We start from the raw sequence: 16,799 nt of genomic DNA, 5'->3' as shown, positions 1-16,799 counted from the left end.
TATGAGGACTAATCTGAAAATCTCGTCACACTATCTAGATTGTTTTGATGTCCTCATTGTGTCAGTATTATTTATTTATTTTTGGCAGCACCAAGGGCAGCATGCAGGATCTTAGTTCCTCCTGCTGCTGCTAAGTCACTTCAGTCGTGTCCGACTCTATGTGACCCCATACAGGGCAGCCCGCCAGGCTCCCCCATCCCTGGGATTCTCCAGGCAAGAACAATGAAGTGGGTTGCCATTTCCTTCTCCAATGCATGAAATTGAAAAATGAAAGTGAAGTTGCTCAGTCATGTCCAACTCTGTGCGACCCCATCCCTGGGATTCTCCAGGCTAGAACACTGGAGTGGGTTGCCATTTCCTTCTCCAATGCATAAAAGTGAAAAGTGAAAGTGAAGTCGCTCAGTCATGTCTGACTCTTCGCGGCCCCATGGACTGCAGCCTACCAGGCTCCTCCGTCCATGGGATTTTCCAGGCAAGAGTACTGGAGTGGGGTGCCATTGCCTTCTCCATTAGTTCCTCCACCAGGGGTCAAATCTGTGTCCCCTGTGGAGTCTTAACCACTGGACCTCCAAGGAAGTACCAGTGTCAGTATTTTAAGTCAAAAGTTCAAGAAATACTAATCTCTTTCCACAGTGCTCAGTGATTCATATCACTTCATTAATTACATTACTAAATAATCCAAGAGCCAATGGATTTATTCAGAATTCAGCTTTCCTCTTACTGTTTTTGTGTAATCTGAAATTTGTTTTGTTATAGTTTGCTTCTTTATATCAGAATAAAAATCTGTTTATTTTATTCAATATCTGTTTTTCACATTACATTCTTTTAAATTTAAATTTTCTCTGTTCTGTAATAAATTATCTTTATTTCAGAACTTATCACTTGTTCCTTAAATCATATGAAAATGTCTTTCCAAATTGCAGATAAAATGACTTATTTCTAAGTCATTATCTTATTTCCTCAATACAGGTTTGGAGTACACAGGGGCATGCATTTATGAAAACACAAACTCTACAATGAAGATAATACATTTTAGGATTCCCCTGGTGGTCCAGTGGCTACGAATCCACCTGCCAATGCAGAGGACACAGGTTCCCAGGAGCTCTCACAGGCCGCAGGGCGACTAAGCCTGTGCACCACAACTACTGAGCCCACACTCTAGAGCCCGGAAGCCAAAACTGCTCAGCCTCTGTGCTGCAACTACTGAAGCCAGTGAGCTTAGAGCCTGTGCTCCACTACAAGAGAAGCCACCTCAATGAGAAGCCCATGCACCACAACGAAGAGTACCCCTCGCTCAGCATAATTAGAGAGAGCCAGAGTGCAGCAATAAAGATCCAGTAGAGCCAAAAATAAATAAAAATTTAAAACTTCTACAAGCTTGCTAAACTCTTTTATTAATCATCATAAGTCGTTCAATTATCTTGGACTTTCTATTTAAACAATTGAGCATATTCCTTAAACAGTTATGCATTGTAAAAAAGAACAGAGAATGTTGTACATCATCTAGTTATACAAAGGGTTAAGTCTCAACCTGCTGCAGTTGCCCATCAACAGTTGGGAAAAACAGAATGAAGCATTCTGGGCTTTGGATAAGGAGCCCCTAGATGATTAAGATGGAAATCTAAGGACAAATTTCAATGACCCTAGGTTCTTGTATCTTTCCATGCATAGAAAAGCACAAAAATCATTAACTTGAGGTATTTGTTCTTTGTGATTAGCAGTGATCTTTTACATGATGGTGTGATCACTCACTTAGAGCCAGACATCCTGGAATGCAAAGTCAAGTGGGCCTTAGGAAGCATTACTACAAACTAAGCTAGTGGAGGTGATAAATTCTAGCTGAGCTATTTCAAATCCTAAAAGATGACTTTGTTAAAGTGCTTCACTCAATATGCTAGCAAATTCTGAAAACTCAGCAGTGGCCACAGGACTGGAAAAGGTCAGTTTTCATTCCAATCCCAAAGAAGGGCAGTGCCAAAGAATGTTCAAACTACCATACAATTGCATTCATTTCACATGCTAGCAAGGTAATGCTCAAAATCTTTCAAGCTAGGCATCAACAGTATGTGAACTGAGAACTTCCAGATATTCAAGCTGGATTTAGAAAAGGCAGAGGAACCAGAGATCAAATTGCCAACATCCGTTGGATCATAGAAAAGGCAAGAGAATTCCAGAAAACAAGTACTTCTACTTCATTGACTACACTAATGCTGTTGATTGTGTGGACCACAACCAACTGTAGAAAGTTCTTCAAGAGATGGGAATACTGGACCACCTTAACTATTTCCTGAGAAACCTGTATGCAGGGCAAGAAGCAACAGTTAGAACCGAACATGGAACAATGGACTGGTTCAAAACTGGGAAAGGAGTACGTCAAGGCTGTACATTGTCACCCTGCTTATTTAACTTCTGTGTGTGGTGTGTGTGGGAAAACCTTTAGCCAGAGCAGCCACCTCCTTGGACACCACAAATCCACACCTGGGAGAAGTCATACTGTGCAAAATGTGCGGCAAAGCCTTTCTGTGGAATTCACATCTTCTGAGACATCAGTGGATCCATAGTGATTAAAAACCTTTAGAATCCTGACCCTGGACAGACCTAGGAGAGTCAGAGAAGGAAGGAAAGCCAGTGGGAAAATGTTGAGGCTCCTGTGTCTTATGAATGTAATGAGTGTGAGAGAAGTTTCACTAGGAATAGAAGCCTTATTGAGCATCAAAACATCCATGAGTGAGAAACCTTTTCAGTGTGATACATGTGGAAAAGGCTTCACCTGAATTTTATTCCTTATTCACCATCAAAGAAGCCACATTAGGAAAAATATTCTATCTCCATGACCCATGGAGTTGGTGTTCATTCCTCATTGAACTGAGGGCCACCCTGGAGCCCTTGCTGACTAGAAAATTGTGAACTTGGCTTCATTTATCACCACACATTATCAGATGTTTTTTAGAAAATAGAGTCTGGTTGAGATGAATTATCTTCTACATTCTAGCTGATTGAAAAACAACAACAACACAAACTTGTTTGATGGAGGCCATGGGAGAGTTTTCTTGAAGAGGTCTGATCTGAAATGGTTTGTTCTCACCTATTGAACTTAAAAGGGCTCCCAGATTGACTAATTAATCATCCTCAGCCACACTTTATGACAAGTAGAAGGCTGTGATCTGGAGACTGTTGCTCTATTTATCTTGCTTATAATGAAACCTCCATGGTTTGTTAGATTCATGAAATCTTATACACATACACACACTTCCACACACACATATACTATACCAGTGAGATACCTTCACAGCTCTGAAAACTGATGTCCTCTAGAGTTCTGAAGAATCTGTCACCAAAACTGTTTGTGCTTGTGCCTAATTGTGAGGTACTAGATTCTGAGTCAATCTAGTGCATGTTTTGCCAAGCACATAGGATTGACAGAGTAGGGATAAGGGTGGGGTTACTTGTGACAGAATCAAAGGGAATACAAATTTCTTTACCAGGCTAGGAATTCTAGTATGAATGCCTTAAATAGCTTCTTTTTCATTAAATCAATGTGAATTATGATTCACACTGTATTCATACATTGTGATTATTAATCATACATAATAACATAGGGAATTACATTCTTTTATTAATGTTTCCCTGACATTAATTTTGCTACTCTTGAAGAAAAAAAAATATCCCTATGCAGGCAATGTGAAAATCAGTTATTAAGTCAGGATAAAATAACAGATTCTCTAAAACTCAGCATCTTGGTTCTTACCTTTTAGTTCTCTTGGGCCTGACCAAGGGCTCTCTAAAGCCTCTACTATCCTGCTCACAAACCTCCTCCCTCTTCCCAGCTGTAACATAGACTATATCAAGACTTACAGTTACCAAGTTCAAACTTCTCTGGGTCAGTGGGTTCATACCACGTATTTAAAACAAGTATGACTTATGGTTTCAAAACTCCACATTTAGTGTTTATTGTCTTGGTCTTCTTATATATTGAATCCCAAACCAGCTATGTGGTACCATCTCCTCCAGTATTCATGATAACAACTTTAACCATTAAGTTAACTTCTCAGGTTACCTACTTTCCTTTGAACATACTTTGTAAACCATGTTATTTTTTTCTTCATGACAGTCAAATTGCAGTCTTATGAATTCAAGTGACAAGTTGTTTTTTTTAGTCAGCATTATGAAAGAAATATTTATTATGTATATTTCAAGTGGAACTGCTTTTACAAAAGTGTTTCAAGATGACTACTTTCCTGCAAACTTTGTTAGTGCATCCCTTCTTTTTATTACAGAAATATGCTTTTGCTTTTGAATCTGCTCACACTTCTCACTTAGTTTCTGGCATCAGCAACAATTTCTCCCTTATTTACAATATCACTCAAGGACTCAGGAATTCAGGTACTTTAAGGTTTTCCACCACCTTTCACAATGGATGGCTTTACTACTGTGATTCATTCTTACTTGCTTATCCAAAAGTTTTTGCAGATCTGTCCAAGTCCCTGTTTTTACGCCAGGTTCCAAGCCTTGGTATTTCAAAGTTTTCAAGGGACACAAACTTAAGAAATCCTAATGTAAACTATTTGTATTACAATCATAAACAATATAGTTATTTAGTTTGAATTCTTAAACTGATAAAAATCTATTTTATGATTTTCAAGCTTCCCGAACATACTTATATTAGTCTGTGTTCTCCAGACAAACATAACCAATAGGATGTATATATAATGAGATTTATTATAAAAAATGACTCATGATTATGGAGGCTGAGAAGATGCGCAGCTGGCAAGCTGGAGACCCAAGAAAGCCGACGGTGAGATTCCAGTCCAAAAGCCAGCAGGTTTGAGAATCAAGAAAAACCAATGCTTCATTTCAAGTTCGAAGGCAGGAAAAGACAAGTCTGAAGGCAGTTCAAGCCATTAGGCAGGAGTTCCCTCTTACTCCAGACAGGATCAGACTTTCTTGTTCTATTCAGGTCTTTACCTGATTGGAGGAGGATCATCCATATTAGGAAGAAAAATCTGCTTTATGCAGTTAACCAATTCAAACACTAATCTCATCCCAAAACACTTTCACAGACACACCAAGAAAAATGTTTGACCAAATATCTGGGTATCCTGTGGCTCAATCAAGTGGACACAAAATTATCCATCATAATACTGTAGTTACGGCATTAGCTAAGTATTAAAACTCTTAACCATGCTTCCCCGTTTTGATCTCTAGTTCTTACAAGTAACAGTAAGAACCCAGGAAACAGTGTTTGGAGCCTCCTTACCCTGCTTACAGATCAGGACAAAAAAGGGCTGGTATGAGGCTGAGACACAGGAGATAATGACTGGCTCACTACTATATTCAGAGCACCTAGCACACTTCCTGATGAATGAATGATTCCAAAGACTGGTTGATTCTACTTGCTCTTTCATATCAACATAAAATCCCGCTGGCACCTACTGCTAGGGACTGAAGTGTTCCCATACCTATTTTCACAACTAATGGTTTTTCTGTTGTACCTATATCACATTGGCTGAGATACAGGATACAAAAAGACTTCCCTGAGATTCAACAGTGTATGATACCTGTTGATGAATATTTAGGAGTTAAGTACCTAAAGGCAGGATTGCATCCAGCTGCATAATGCCTTAGTTATTAAACATTTGTTTCTTGGGGCTGAGTAGAAGATTGCTTAAAGTCAGTGCAAATCTATGCTTGCTGGTGTGGGGCTGATCTTTCTGTGCCTCCTGGTCTCTTCCCAACTCACTCACTTTAGGGAAAAAAGGGTCCCAACGCTCCAGCACCTTTGCAGGATAGAATCCTTCACATTACTCTCTGAGCTCCCAGTCAAGCAGACAAAACTCTTCTGGTGGTTGGTGTTTGTAACCCTTAAAGTGCTTATATTAAAGTTCTTTCTTCACGTTTTTGTTTTTTAAAAAGCGTGCCTGAGTTCAGCTGATAGAATTTAAACTTACAATGAAGAAAAAGAAGTTAAAGTAACTTTAGGAGTGAGGGTAATTGGGAGGTGATGTGGGGGGCATGAATTAATGAATGACACAGTGCCTCCATTGTTTGAGGAGGCAATTTACTCTTCAGTAAAATGTCTGATCATGATTTTGCCCATAGCCAATTGAATTGCTTAATTGCTGCCATTAGGTAAGTTCTTTTTATGTGCTCAGTACAAGTCCTCTGTCAGATGAAGTGAAGTGAAAGTCGCTCTGTCATCTCTCACTCTTTGCGACTCCATGGACTATAGAGTCCATGGAATTCTCCAGGCCGTAATAGTGGAGTGGGTACTCTTTCCCTTCTCCAGGGGTTCTTCCCAACCCAGGGATCAAACCCAGGTCTCCCGCATTGCAGGTGGATTCTTTACCAGCTGAGCCACAAGGGAAGATATACGGTATAAATTATATCAGATATATGGTATAAAAATATTTTCCCATTTGTTTAGTTTGTCTTTTAATCCTCTTAACAGAGTCTGTCACAGAGCAAAAGTTTTAAATCTTGATGAGGACCAAATTGTTAATTTTTCCTTTAATAAATCATGCTTTTGACGTCAATTCTCACCATCTTTGCCTAACCCTAGGTCCTGATGATTTCCTCTTATGTGTTCCTTGAAGCTTTATGGTTTTATGTTTTAGCTCCATGATTTATTTTCAGCTTTTTGTAAATAGAAGGTGTATGGTTCAAGCTGAGTTGTTTTTACTTTTTTGGCTATGGATGTCCAATTGCATCAGCACCTTTTTCTGAAAAGATTATCCCTCCTCCACGGAACTGTTTCTGTACCTTTGTGAAAAATCAGTCGGGCATTTTTGTGTGGACCCACTTATGGGTTCTCCAACCTGATCCACTGCACTATATGTCTACAATACCACACTCTTGATCACTATTGTAGGCCTAAATATCAGGCAGAGTGATTGCTCCCACTTTATACTTTTACAAAATGCAGTTTTTCTAGGTCCTTTGCCTTTCTGTATAAATTTTAGAACAAGCTTATCTATATCTTCCAAAAAAATTTTGCTAGAATTTTGAAATAATTTATATTGGACCTGTAAATCAATGTAGGGAGATTTGGTATCTTTACTATGCATGTCTTCTAATCCATGAACACAGCATGTGTCTCCATTTATTTAGATCTTTGATTTCTTGCAACAGCTTTTTGTCATTTTCTCAGTCCAGATACAGATCCTGTATATTTGTTAGATTTATACCCAAGCATTTAATTTTCTTAGGAGCAACTACAAATGGCGTTGCATTTTACACTTCAATTTCCAATTGTCTATTATTAGCATATAGAGATGATTGATTTTTGCACATCGATTTTATATCTTTCAACCTTGTTGAATTTGCTTACTAGTCCTAGAAGTTTTTTGTAGGTTCCTTGGGATTTTCTATGTGCACAATTACATTACCTATAAATATGCAGTTTTTTCATTTCACATCATTTTTGGCCTTAGTGCACTTCCGGTAAGTACTTCCAATATATGTTAAGAATGATGGGAGTGAACACACTTACCTTGATCCCAGTCTTACAGGGAAAGCATTGTATTTGAATGAAATTAGCTGTAGGTGTTTTGCAGATCTTTTTTATGAAGTTGGAGAAGTTACCTTCTATTTCTAGGGTGCTGAAATTTTCTATTATGAATGAGAATTGGATTTTGTCAAATGCTTAAGACTGAAACAGCTTTACATATTGGAATAAATATTGATTATGGTATATAACTCTTTATAAATACCTTGATTTCATTTGCTAATATTTCATTGCATCTAAGTTCATGAGAGATACTGGTTTCCGGGGGAGGTGGTTTCCATTCATTATTTCATTATGGTATCAGAGTAATATTAGCAACATGTCAAGAGTTGGGAAATATAACATTTTCTATTTTTTGAAAGAAGCTGGGTAAAATTGCTGATCATCCTTCCTCCAATATTTGGTAGAATTCTCCAGTGAAGCCCTCTAGCCCTGAAGATTGAGGAACTTTAAATTATGAATTCAATTTCTTTAATGGCCAAAAGATTATTCAGATTATCTACATCTTGGTTGGGTTTGGTTACTTATATTTTTTGAAGAATTGGTCCATTTTTTGAAGAATTGGTCTAGTTGTCAAAGTTATAAATGCAAAGTTGTTCAGTCTGCCCTCATGAAGCTTTTAATAAATAATGCAAGATCTATAGTGATATCCCATGTTCATTCCTGTTACTAGTGATTTGTATCTTCTCTCTTTTAATCTTGTTGGCTTTTATTAAAAGTTTGTATTTTATTGGAAAAAAATTTTGAAGAAACAGCTTATGTTTTTCTGATTTTTCTCCTGTTTTCCTATTATCAATTTCATTAATTTCTGCTATTATCATCATTATTTTCTTCTTTCAACTGCCTTGATTTTATTTGCTCTTGATCTTTAGTTTATTGAAGCAGGAACTTCAATTATTGATTTCAGACTATTCCATTTTTCTAATATAAGCATTTAGTGCTATGATTTTCCTTCTCAACATTTCTTTAGCTGTGTCTCACATCTTGCCATAAGTTGTACTTATTTCCCTTCAATCTACGTATTTTAAAATTCCTTTGAGAGTTCCTTCCTGACCAGGGCATTATTTAGAAATATTTTACTTAATTTCCAAATGTTTGGAGATTTTTCTGTTGTCTTACTGTTATTTCTTAGTTTGGTACCATTGTGGTCAGAGAATATACTCCGTATGATTTCAATTACATAAACAGCATTCTTCCCACAAAAAAGCACCCAGCCCAGATAGTTTTACATCAGAATTCAACTTTCAAATACAAGATAATTTCAATGTTTTACAAATGGTACTAGAACATTAAAAACAAACAAAAAAGAACAAAAACTTAACTCTTATGATGTAGTAAAATTAAAACCTAACTGTGAACAATATAGAATGAAATGACAGATCTAAAAAATGACAGCTTTTTATATGAATATTGAGTAAAAATACACTAAATAAAACATTAGCAAGTAGAACCCATTAACACATTAAGAAAACACCACGACTAAGTGAAATTTATTCCAGGAACGCAAGGTTGGTTCAATATTAGGAAATCCTTTCATGTAATACAAGATAATAATAAAATTAAGGGGAAAATGTAGTTTCTATAATGCTGAAAAAGTCTTTAATAGAATGCAGTCTGTCTTTTAAAATAGTGACTATAATACCTACTCAGAAAATTCAGGCATTTGCAGCAGATATAAACTCATAACTCTGAAATAATCATTGCAATGTTTTGAAATCTGTGGTTCCTATATTTAATGACCTACTATAAAATTCATAAGCTTCATTCTCATAGAGATTGGGCTACACTGCCAAATTGCTGAGAATAGCTTTGATAGATTCTTTCCTCTTTTAGCCTGTAGGTTTTAGAACTGAAAGTAATAAGTTACTTCAAAATATTAGCCTCCAGAATATTATATTGTGTTATCTATGAGAAAATAACCTCTTATTATCTGTCAAAGCTATATGGGAAATATCATTTTCTATCTTTAAAAAAAAAAAGCTGGGAAATACATACTCTGTGATCGACACCTCTATGACCTTGTGTTAGAACACAGAGGCAGTGCCAAAATTTAAAAAGTACTAACAATTCAATGATGTGGTTCCTTTCATTATACTTACTGAAACTTTAAAAATGTCATTTTTATGTCCTGGGGTACTCATACAAGCCTATTTAGCCCATAAAAATTAATTTACAACAAACAGTAGACAATATTGTCTACACTTGAATGAATTTAAGATGTGAGATTAGAGTGGGCATGGAAAAATAACATGTCCCCAACAGTCATCTTGAAGACAGTACCACAAGTCCAGGGATGCAGGTAAACATCTTCATTTCAAAACTCCTGATCATTCATGTTTATAGACTCCTTTGGGAAGCAAAAAGAACTTCTGACTTTTCCCTTTCTTGACTTGAGAAATTCACTGAATGTTCTTTGTGGCTACAATGGGCAATTTAAGATATCCAATCCCCATACATCTTGCCCATTTACATTAATTATATGAATTTTCCAATATCGTGGAGATTCTGTTGTTGAGGCTTGATATCTGTCCAAACAACTTCCTACACTCTTCTCATTTATAAGAGCCTGTCTAATATGCACTCCCTGATATTTTCTAAAGTCCAGCCTCTGAAGACTTTTCCAAACCCATGACACTCAGTTTTTCTTTAGTGTGATCTTCTCCCCAGTGCTGAATAATGCTATGATTCCATGGGAAACATTTCCACATTCATCACATTTAGAAGATCTGTCTCCCATGTATAATCTATAGTGCAGTCAGTCCTGACTTCTGGCTGAAGGCCTTCCTCCTGCTTCCTTCACATAATGTTCTAGGTTTCCATGATGAATGAAGGCCTCCTTACAGTCATCACATGTATGCAGTTTCTCGCTTTTGTGGATTTTCTAATGTCAAATATGACCTTCCCACATTCTTTATACTGACAGCATTTCCCTTGTGATAGATTTCCTAGTGGGAAAGGAGGGACCCACTGTAAACAAAAGCCTTTACAAACATGTTGTTCTCAAGCATTTTCTTTGGTATGTGCTCCCTAATGCTGAGTAATGACTAACTAGTGATTAAAGCTTTTACTAACTTACTGCACTGGTGTTGTAATTCTGCAGACTGCCCCCACATGACTAAGCATCTTCAGATTTTTTTTGTGTTGGAGACAAGTCCTTATTTTCATTCTCAGTAACTCCATCTAAAAAAATGCACAGACAATTCAAATGTCAGTTGTCTCTTCTCCTGAGATCATGAGATTAATGATGAGAAACAATGATAAAGATAAAACTCAGTTTTACCTAAAGTGCATGCTTTTTCAGTTTCCCTAAACTGCCAACTCAGTTTTGAAAAATGCCCAAGAAGGCATGTGAGGTTTCAGTTTGAGAAGCGAGAGCTGGGCAGAAAGAAACTGGAAGAGCACAGAGTATTTTCTCACAGAATGTGACAAAGAATCAGGAAAGTATAATAAAAAAAGTTAAGAAGAGATCAGTTTGAATCCACACATGAAAAAAAGAGAATATCATGAAACCAAGAGAAATTTAATTTGCTAAAGGGTAATTATGAGTACCATTTATGCCAAATGAAATGTATCGAGGCCAGTACTACAAACAAAATGTTCCATAAATGTTTGTTAAGTGGATCCACAAACAATGGCATATAATAAAAGTTAACTTGAAGCAACAGGTAAATTAGTTTCAAAAATGCATACTATTTTGATGTGGGGAAATAAGTAAGCTAGAAAACTTACAGTGGGGAGAATAACTTTTTCAGGTAATATTCAGGATTAAAAGATAAGAAGAAAAACATTTTGAAGCTAAAGAAGTTGAAAAAGTCAAAACAACAAAACACAAACACCTTCACAAATAACAGCTTCTACCTAAAGAATTGGGCAATGAGAAGATGGGTAGGTGCACGGTTCCCAGGGAAAAGATACTACTTACAATAGTTCTAAAAAGCTGCCTTTCAAGGATGTCTTCTTTCTCAGCAGATTTGCTCTCTCATCTGCTTTTCACTTCATAAGGCAATATGTGAGAGTAAAACTAAGCGTTTTAACAGGCTGGACCTGACACTTCTGATTCCAGGGTACTAACTTGCCAAAAGCGTATCTTGTTCTATCCTTTTCTACCTGGACCCTAAAAGCAATGAGATGAAGAGATGCTCTTGGAAAACTGAATATGAAGCTAGTCCCTCAGTAAAAATACTCATACAACACCACCAACAATAAAAACCCAATATAGAGAGAAGGTTCCAGAGGTGTACATGAACATCCAGGGAAATTAAAGCCCATGAAGGTGATAAGGGGTTATAGCTCCAGATACATCTAATGCATCCTGAAGTTCGGTTTTGCTGCTTTCTATGTTATTCCTTTCACTACTCAAGCCATAAATCATCCTCCCAACCCTTCCCACCTTAAGGCTTGTCCATCAAGCTGTCTCTTTAACTTCTCCAGCATAACTGATGCCTCTTCTCCACATTCTGGATGATATTATCCTCTCTAGGTTTGCAGTTCTCCAAGCAGAGGTCAGGACCTACTCTAGCACCCGCTCCTCGGTCTGTATCTCTGGTCTCTGCATCTGTGGGCAGAGCTCCCATCTTCTGACAGCCCTGTGAGGTTCAAGTATCTATTTCCTGGTAGCAACAACTTAAAATCTGAAGAAAGATTTTGCTGTGCCAGTCTGATTCTTGGACAGGCACAACCCTGGCCCTCTACCATCAGTCACTAGTAGAGATCTTTTCTGCAAGAGGACTGCCATTCTGGAATAAGTGAGCTCAGAAGAAGATTCACACCAGCTTGGGGTTCACATTGATTTTTCAGAAGTATTTCCTTGTAGCTAGTCTTCTTCCTGAGGCATAAAACAACACAATTAACAGAAACTCTGAATTTTATTTAGCTCTTACCCCAAAATTCACTTACCTGGTAATGCACTGAAAGAAAAAAGGAACTCTGTCAGAAAGCTAAGAAATTTATGAGTGGGAATGACTGCAAATTATTATCCAGCACTATCTGCTAAAACTCTTACTTCCTAAATGTGTAAGTTAATAAGGCTTGGGAGAAAGACCATGACCCTCTTCCCTTTGGTTCCCCTCTTCTGAGAATCTCAAACAGTAAACCATCAGAGATGAGAAAATAACAGTTATTGAAAATTGACTGTAAATTTAACTCATCTAAGATTTTATAATTCCATCTGACACATGAACGATACTGAGGCACAGAGGGATTAAGCTATTTGCTAAAAGTCATACAACCAGTAAGTTGACTCTATGTCCTAATTTGTTCCTATTTATTCTAGGGAGAGTCATGAGTGGGATCATCTCAAAAGAACGAAACTTTCCTTTTACCAAACTGAGGTAAGACTTTCCTCTTTCTCAACATCCCCAATATCCTATTACAACTCAAGACTTGGAAACCATCTTTCCCCTGCATATCAATCATCACACTGAACTTCAGCAGAGCCCCCAAAGGGCCAGATATGCACGGAGTCAAAGCCGGAGTCTACAAACCGGTGACCACAGACCCCTACAACACAAAGGCCGAAAGAGCTTGCAGTTCAAGCCGGCAGCAATCAACGACCCTCTCACCCTTAGGTCTTCTCTAGGAACCTCGAGGGTCTCTCCTCTCTATGGTTGCCTGGCAGCATCTCTGCCCCTGCTGAGCAGCACAGGTTTGGGCCGCTGGGTTGGGTAACTCCAGGGGGCTGCACTCTGAGGCTGGGGCTGGACAGTCTCCCCCCCCCAACCCTGCCCCCCGGGGTTCGCCTTCCCACTACAGAACTTCGAAAGAGCAGCTCCCAAAACAAAAAGCGAACCCCTCCTTGCTGCTAGTTATCGCTGATAACTAACAAGGGTAGGTAAAAACAAAAGATAGGAAAATCTTTCCCAGGCAGTCTAGGCGATGTTTGTCTCCTGCGGTCCACTGTTCATCACAGTCCAAGATAAGGAAAAGCAGAGCAGAGACGGAGCTTTCATTTCAGCTGCAACAATGCAGCAGTCCTGGAAAATCTGCAGCATCGTTACAGGTTCTCTCTGGCCTGGGGCTGGAGCTTCTAGTCAGTCAGTCAGTTCAGTCACTCAGTCGTGTCTGACTCTTTGCAACCCCATGGACTGCAGCACACCAGGCCTCCCTGTCCATCACCAACTCCTGGAGATTACTCAAACTTATATCCATTGAGCCAGTAATGCCATCCAACCATCTCATCCTCTGTCCTCCCCTTCTCCTCTCGCCTTCAAGACAGGAGCTTCTAGAGGCCATGCATTTGAGAGAACCCAGGGCAATAAACAAAGCAAACATCTATAAAGCTCTTGAATCTCAAGTGGGAATCAAGATTGCCAAGAGAACTATCAACAACCTCAGATATGCAGATGATACCACTCTAATGGCAGAAAGCAAAGATCCTCTTGATGAAGGTGAAAGAGTAGAGTGAAAAAGCAGGCTTAAAACTTAACATCCAAAAAACTAAGATCATGACATCTGGTCTCATCACTTCACGGCTGAGGGGAAAAGTGGAAAAGGTGATAGATTTTATTTTCTAGGGTTCCAAAATCACTTCAGATGGTGACTGCAGCCACAAAATTAAAAGACGCTTGCTCCTTGGAAGGAAAGTTATGACAAACCTAGACAGGGTATTAAAAAAGCAGAGACATCATCACTTTGCCAACAAAGGGCCATAGAGTCAAAGCTATAGTTTTTCCATTAGGCACATACAGAGTTGAAAGTTGGACCATAAAGAAGGCTGAACACCAAAGAATTGATGCTTTCAAATTGTGGTGCTGGAGAAGACTCTTGAGAGTCCCTTGGACAGCAAGGAGATCAAACTAGTCAATCCTAAAGGAAATCAACCCTGAATATTCATTAGAAGGACTAATGCTGAAGGTCCAATACTTGGGCCACCTGATGCAAAGAACCAACTCATTGGGAAAGAACCTAATGCTGGGAAAGATTGAGAGCAAGAGGAGAAGGAGATGACAGAAGATGAGATGGTTGGATGGCAAAGTCAACTCAGTGAATGAATTTAAGCAAACTCTGGGAGATAGTGAAGGACAAGGGAAGCCTGGAACGCTGCATTTCATGCAGTCGCAGAGTCAGACATGACTTAGCGACTGAACAACAAATAAAGTACTTAGGTGCTAAGCACTTTATATAAAACTCACTTATCCATATAACTATTATCCTATCTCTCCCCAGGCAGAGGAAGGTATTTTAACAATATTTTACATTATGAGGAAACTGAGGCCCAATGTCACTTAGCTAATTTGGCTACAGCAAGCTGTAGAGTTCCTAAATTGCCTCCTTCTTTATCGGGAATAAAATGATGAGACACATATTCTTAAATATTTCACTTAAGTAGGCCGAGCTGAGGCACTAGGTCAAAATGCATGAAATGCATATAAAGTGCAGACAGGAATAATGAAGATCTGCATAAATCAGAGGTAACAAATGGTCTCCTCTTAGGAATCCTTGGGATACCCAGGACCAGGCCATTTGGGCTTAGGAAGACGACTGACGGAGCAAGCATATATCCCCAAAGATCACCTTGAACTGTGATGGGGGAAAGCTCTGGGAGCCTTGACTGCTGGGTTTTCAGACCTGGAAAAGGTCTTTTACATGAGTGTGAAGAGAATCAACTGTTTCCAATAAAGCAATGGATAAATGTTGGCTCTCAATAATGACCTCACAATGTCAGCTAGGGAGCTAATCAACTGCGAAGTTTAAAATACTTATCAAAGTTGGTTTTGTTGAAATCAAATTATAAAATCAGATTATATGTATTAAAATTAAATACAATATATATATTTTATATAGAATATATCCATACCTACTTTATAAATATATTAAAGTACTATGTACAAGAATAATGTGCAGGGGAAAAAAAAGAATAATGTGCAGGAACTCCTTACCAGTTATACCCAGAAACATTTGGAAGGAGAAAAGATCCAAAGAAATTCTTATAAAATGATGAACTTCTGGAGGAGCTTTATAATGTAAAATCTGCAGTGTAAAAGGTTGAAAGTTGAGAAAATTCAATTAAAAGTTTATCAAAATAAATGTTTAGTTGCTTAGTCATGTCTGACTCTTGTGATCCCATGGACTGAAGCCCGCCAGGCTCCTCTGTCCATGGGATTTCTCGGGCAAGAATACCGTAGTGGGTTGCTATTTCCTTTTTCTGGGGATCTCCCCAACCCACTTCTGCATTGGCAGGCAGATTCTTTGCAACTGAGCCACCTGAGAAGCCCCAATCAAAATGATTATCCTCTGTTAAATAAGCACACCCATTGCTCAAATAAATCCCGGGTTTGTGGAGTCAGAAAGGGTAACTGAAAGAAATATATAATATATACTTATCTACGGTTTTTTAAGTCCAAGAAATGGTACTAGCTACAAATATAAAATCACTTTTAAAAACCCTCATCAAAGGTACTGATATACCCATAGTGAGTTACTGGATACATCCATAATGGGGATATTATTTAATCTCTATGATTTGTATTAAACAGTCAAATATCCCTTATTCTGTCAGAATAATGCAGAAAACAATGATTCTAAGCTAGGAATGTGATCTTTTCCTATAAAGAGCCCATTTTTAAATTGAAATGTCTCCTGCATACATCCTCATTCTGCAGGCAACAAGAATTAGATATTTACATTGGCCAAACTTCATTCAAGATTTAGTATACAAGAGGATGGAGATATTATCACTCTAGGACTCTGGAGTTTAAGTATCTTCCTTAATATTGATAGGAGTTGCAAAATTTTCTACAGGTAATAACTCAAAGAGGGCTTCCCTCCTAGCTCAGTCGGTAAAGAATCTGCCTGCAATGCAGGATACATGGGTTCGATTCCTGGATCGGGAAGATCCCCTGGAGAAGGAAATGGCAACCCACTCCAGTATTCTTGCCTGGAGAATCCCATGGACAGAGGAACTGGCAGGCTACAGACCATGGGGTTACAAGAGTCAGACACGACTAAGTGACTTTCACTACTACTACTCACTAGTAACTCAAAGCTCTGAATACCACTGCAACATGCAGTTTGTTCTTCTGAAACAGAGTGGGCTCTGCATCTGCTGAGTTCATATCCTGGCCCCCCACATACTAACTCTGTGACCTCAAGTAACTTTACTGATTTCCGTTTCCCCAGGTAAAAATGAAACAGTGTGAGCAAAGCATTTAGTAATGTCTGGCCCTTAGTAAGCAGTTAGTAAATAGCACATAATACTGTTAATCCCTTCATCTATTCCTAAAGATTGCCAATAATAATGATTTTGTTCTAACAACTCTAATGGCCAATCACTGGTAATTAACAGAAGAGGCTACTT

This window comes from Dama dama, chromosome 7 (genome assembly GCF_033118175.1).
Source record: "Dama dama isolate Ldn47 chromosome 7, ASM3311817v1, whole genome shotgun sequence".
Taxonomy (NCBI): domain Eukaryota; kingdom Metazoa; phylum Chordata; class Mammalia; order Artiodactyla; family Cervidae; genus Dama; species Dama dama.
Note: the sequence above shows the minus strand (reverse complement) of the source record.